Here is a 6,146-nt window from a genome sequence, read left to right as displayed (position 1 = left end):
AGTATTGTCACAAAATATTTTCATTGGACCCAATGCACTAGGTATTACACCTAGATCGGATATGAACTCATTCATCCAGACTCCTTCATTTGCTGCTTCCGAAGTAGCTATGTACTCCGCTTCACACGTAGATCCCGCCACAACGCTTTGCTTGGAACTGCACCAACTTACAGCTCCACCATTCAATATAAATACGTATCCGGTTTGCGGCTTTGAGTCATCCGGATCAGTGTCAAAGCTAACCATTTACGACAAGCTCTTTGTCACCTCCATAAACGAGAAACATATCCTTAGCCCTTTTCAGGTATTTCAGGATGTCCTTGACCGCTTTCCAGTGATCCACTCATGGATTACTTTGGTACCTCCCTGCTAAACTTATAGCAAGGCACGCATCAGGTCTGGTACACAGCATTGCATACATGATAGAACCCATGGCTGAGGCATAGGGAATGACTTTCATTTTCTCTCTATCTTCTGCAGTGGTCGAGCATTGAGTCTGACTCAACTTCACACCTTGTAACACATGCAAGAACCCTTTCTTTGACTGATCCATTTTGAACTTCTTCAAAAATTTATCAAGGTATGTGCTTTGTGAAAGTCCAATTGAGCGTCTTGATCTATCTCTATAGATCTTGATGCCCAATATATAAGCAGCTTCACCAAGGTCTTTCATTGAAAAATTCTTATTCAAGTATCCTTTTATGCTATCCGGAAATTCTATATTATTTCCAATCAATAATATGTCATCCACATATAATATTAGAAATGCTACAGAGCTCCCACACACATTCTTATAAATACAGGTTCTCCAAAAGTCTATATAAATCCATATGCTTTGATCACACTATCAAAGCATATATCCCAACTCCGAGAGGCTTGTACCAGTCCATAAATGGATCGCTGGAGCTTGCACACTTTGTTAGCACCTTTAGGAACGACAAAACCTTATGGTTGCATCATATACAACTCTTCTTTAAGATACCCATTAAGGAATGCAGTTTTGACATCCATTTGCTAAATTTCATAATCATAGAATACGGCAATTGCTAACATGATTCGGAGAGACTTAAGCATCGCTAAGGGTGAGAAGGTCTCATCGTAGTCATCTCCTTGAACTTGTCGAAAACCTTTCGCAACACATCGAGCTTTGTAGACAGTAACATTACTGTCAGCGTCAGTCTTCTTTTTGAAGATCCATTTATTCTCTATGGCTTGCCGATCATCGTGCAAGTCAACCACTCCACACTTTGTTCTCATACATGGATCCCATCTCAGATTTCATGGCCTCAAGCCACTTCGCGGAATCTGGGCTCATCATCGCTTCCTCATAGTTCGTAGGTTCGTCATGGTCTAGTAACATGACCTCCAGAACAGGATTACCGTACCACTCTGGTGTGGATCGTACTCTGGTAGACCTACGAGGTTCGGTAGTAATTTGATCCGAAGTTTCATGATCATCATCATTAGCTTCCTCACTAATTGGTGTAGGAATCACTGGAACTGATTTCTGTGATGAACTACTTTCCAATTCAGGAGAAGGTACAATTACCTCTTCAAGTTCTACTTTCCTCCCACTCACTTATTTTGAGAGAAACTCCTTCTCTAGAAAGGATCCATTCTTAGCAACGAATATCTTGCCTTCGGATCTGTGATAGAAGGTGTACCCAACAGTTTCCTTTGGGTATCCTATGAAGACGCATTTCTCCGATTTGGGTTCGAGTGAGGGAGTCCTGGATTAGGGGGTCTCCGGATAGCCAGATTATATCCTTTGGCCGGACTGTTGGACTATGAAGATACAAGATTGAAGACTTCGTCTCGTGTCTGGATGGGACTCTACTTGGCGTGGAAGGCAAGCTAGGAAATACGGATATGGATATCTCCTCCTTTGTAACCGACCTTGTGTAACCCTAACCCTCTCCGGTGTCTATATATACCGGAGGGTTTTAGTCCGTAGGACACAACAACCATAACATCTACAATCATACCATAGGCTAGCTTCTAGGGTTTAGCCTCTCTAATCTCGTGGTAGATCTATTCTTGTACTACCCATATCATGAATATTAATCAAGCAGGACGTAGGGTTTTACCTCCATCAAGAGGGCCCGAACCTGGGTAAAACTTCGTGTCCCCTGCCTCCTGTTACCATCCGCCTAGACGCATAGTTCGGGACTCCCTACCCGAGATCTGGCAGTTTTGACATCGACATTGGTGCTTTCATTGAGAGTTCCTCTGTGTCGTCGCCGTTAGGCTCGATGGCTCCTTCTATCATCGTTAGCGATGCAGTCCAGGGTGAGACTTTTCTCCCCGGACAGATTTTTGTATTCGGCGGCTTTGCACTGCGGGCCAATTCGCTTGGCCATCTGGAGCAGATTGAAAGCTACGACCCTGGCCATCAGGTCAGGTTTGGAAGCTTGAACTACACGCCGATGTCCATGGAGACTTGATCTTTGACGGATTCGAGCATCTGCCTTGTGCGTCACGCGGTCATGATGAGTACGATTTAGCTCTACCATCCGACAGTGTTCAGGAGATCGCACCGGCAGCCGCTCCGACCCTCAATTCAGAGCCAATTGCACCGTCCATGGACGGGTGGATGGACCCCGCCACGGAGGCCTTACCCTCATCGGTGATCGAGCCGAACATCGACCTTACTCTGCACGAGAGCCGCGTTGACAAACTGCCGGATCTCTCTCCGGCCACGGACTCCGAACCGCCTGCGCCCGTCCCTATTGAATCCAATTGGGCGCCGACCATGGAGTTTACTCCGCGGATATTTTTCAGCACTCGCCCCTTGGCGACATACTGAACTCATTGAGGTCTCTCTCCTTGTTAGGAGAATCCTGGCCAAACTATGTCTGGCATGATTGAGATGCGGATGGCGTCAAAATTCACCGCCCACCCACCACCCACTTAGTAGACACTATCGATGACCTAACCGACATGCTCGACTTTGACTCCGAAGACATCGACGGTATGGACGACGATGCAGGAGACGAACAGGAACCACTACCCACAGGGCACTGGACGCCCACTTCATCACATGACGTATACATGGTGGACACACCAAAAGAAAACGACCACGAGGAACAGAAGGACGCAATGAAGGATTGTCCCCTCGAGAAGCAGTCAAAGCGGTGGCGTAAGCGCCGCTCCAAATCCCGCCTCGGCAGAAAAAACGATAATACAGACCAACATTAGAGCAGGGTGAACCATCTCCGGACCACGGCAACACGGAGAATCAAACCAAACAACCCGATTCTGTCAAAGATAACAGTCCGGATGACATCACACCGGACAGACACCCAGAGCAATAGAATGCCCGTCAAAGGCTCGTTGCCACCGCGAGGAGTCTAAAAAAAGTAGAAGCAAAGGCTCAAGGCTGCACAAGACACACTTAAAATCAGATGGAGTAAAGTACTCAATACAGCAGCGAAGTACGGCAGTAATTGCCCCACCAAGAGCTACCCGAAGTGGAAGTTGCTACCTGAATTCGATGAGGAGGCCTTAGATCCCCCGCAACCAAAAATTAAAACGGTCACCTGGCCGGATAGACGACCTCACGACCAACATAGAACGACAAACAACGCCGCACATAAGCCAATACACGATCCACGCCAGGGCTCACATCAAAAGGACGGCGCAACCAGATCCATCTATGGACCATGCAAGCGCACTCCAGCATATGATGCAACACAACAAACATCCGAAGAACGCGGTACACCCAGATACAGGGGTGCCGCACACCCCCTATGTTTCACCGATGAGGTGCTGGACCATGAATTTCCAGAGGGATTCAAACCCATAAACATAGAGGCATACGACGGAACAACAGACCCTGGGGTCTGGATCGAGGACTATATCCTCCATATCCATATGGCTCGAGGAGATGATCTCCACGCCATCAAGTACTTACCCCTCAAGCTCAAAGGGCCAGCTCGGCACTGGCTTAAAAGCCTCCCCGAAAACTCCATCGGAAGCTGGGAAGAGCTCGAAGATGCTTTTCGGGTAAATTTTCAAGGGACTTATGTCCGACCTCCGGATGCGGACGATTTGAGTCATATAACTCAACAGCCTGGAGAGTCAGCCCGAAAGCTTTGGAACAGGTTTCTTACTAAAAAGATACAAATTGTCGACTGTCCGGACGCCGAAGCCTTGGCAGCTTTTAAGCATAGCATCCGCGACGAATGGCTTGACAGACACCTCGGCCAAGAAAACCCGAGAACAATGGCAGCATTAACAAGCCTCATGACCCGCTTTTTCACGGGTGAGGACAACTGGCTAGCCAGATGCAGCACTAGCGACCCAAGTACATCCGAAGTTAGAGATGAAAACGGGAAATCACGACGCACCAAAAATAATAAGCACCCGAATAAAGAAGATAGCCCGAAGAGCACGACAGTAAATGCCGGATTCAGAAGCTCTTGGCCAGGTCAGCAAAAGCGCCCCCTAAAGGCGCCAGGGATGAACTGTCTAGCCTGAACAAAATTCTGGACCAAATATGTCAGATCCATAGCACCCCTGGTAAACCCTCTAATCATACCCATAGAGAATGTTGGGTCTTCAAGCAGTCCGGCAAGCTGAACGCCGTACACAAGGGGGAGGATACACCAAGCAAAGACGAGGATGAGCCTCTCAAGAAAGACATTGGGGAACAAAAGAAATTTCCACCAGAAGTCAAAACAGTAAACGTGTTACACGTAATCAAGGGGAGAAATAAAGCGGCACTCCCAGAGAAATATGCCCAAGGGCCTATCACCGCGGAGTCCTGCCATTGGTCGGCTCAACCGATCACCTTTGACCATCGAGATTACTCAGCAAATATCCGGCATACAGGATGGGCTGCCTTGGTATTAGACCCAATAATTGACGGATACCATTTCACACGAGTCCTGATGGACGGTGGCAGCAGGCTAAACCTGATATATCAGGACACAATCCGCAAAATGGGGATAGACCCAACGAAAATTTGCCACAACAATACTACCTTTAAAGGAGTAACGCCAGGCCCAGGGGCTCACTGCACGGGCTCCCTACTACTAGAAGTTATATTCGGCTTCCCCGATAACTTCCGTCGCGAAAATTTAACCTTCCACATTGCTCCGTTCCAAAGTGGCTATCAAGCACTACTTGGACGCGAAGCTTTCGCTCGCTTTAACGCAATACTGCACTACGCTTAAGATGCCCGGTCCACGTGGCATCATTGCAGTAAATGGAAATATGGAGCGATCCCTGTGCGCCGAAGAGAATGCGGCTGCCTGGGCGGCCGCACACTAAAACGGCCTCACCAACTAAAGTATTCGATATGTTGTCAAGACCACGGACACAGTTAGACGAGTCCGGCGCAGCTGTATGTAATTCGTACATGTTAGATGGCCACACCCCTATCACAAATACAAGGGGCTCAACGCGCGCAGACAAGTGGCAATTTTTACTCATCTTGAATTATACGTTGTTCAACCTACCTTTTTGCACGACAACTTTTCACCTAAGTTCCTCTCTTTTACAGATGACCACCGTGCTACACCCGTCCAGGATACGGCACAACGGAGACACAGGCGCAGACGTGCAGCAGGGACCCGTTCCAAGGATTCTTTTTAGATTAAGACCCTGCGTCAACCTTTTTTACTGTCTCTTGTTGATACACATCCCTCAGATTCTCAGTACAATTGAGAAGGATGTTGGCGTCTTGGCATATGGCCACGTCAGAATAATGCACATACCTGAACACCAGGGGCTTATTACAAGGGCACTGATTAGGCCCGGTTCATACCATAAAGACCGAATACCTTAGGGAGTGTTCAGCGTCGCGAGTTTGGCCCTATATGCATCAGCTCCGAATCATGTCTTTGGTCAAATGTTGGGTTTTCCCGGATCCTATGTTTTGGTACCTTATGTTCTGCTCTATCGGCTAAGGTAGCACTAGGAGAACTACTGCGATTGTGCCCCGGGTCATCCGGACGAGCACCTCAGTAGACAAAGCCGAAAACTGGCTGTCATGATATAGCGTGAGACTGGTCAACCACTCGATGACCTATTGGAATGTTAGAATTTTTCCACCTTAACGAAGGGCCATTTCCTGGTCAAGCATGTACGCACCCCGTATTCAGGAGAGTGCGGAGCCACCAGGGGCTATATAGTAGCCCCAC

This window comes from Triticum urartu, chromosome 3 (assembly GCF_003073215.2).
Source record: "Triticum urartu cultivar G1812 chromosome 3, Tu2.1, whole genome shotgun sequence".
Taxonomy (NCBI): domain Eukaryota; kingdom Viridiplantae; phylum Streptophyta; class Magnoliopsida; order Poales; family Poaceae; genus Triticum; species Triticum urartu.
Note: the sequence above shows the minus strand (reverse complement) of the source record.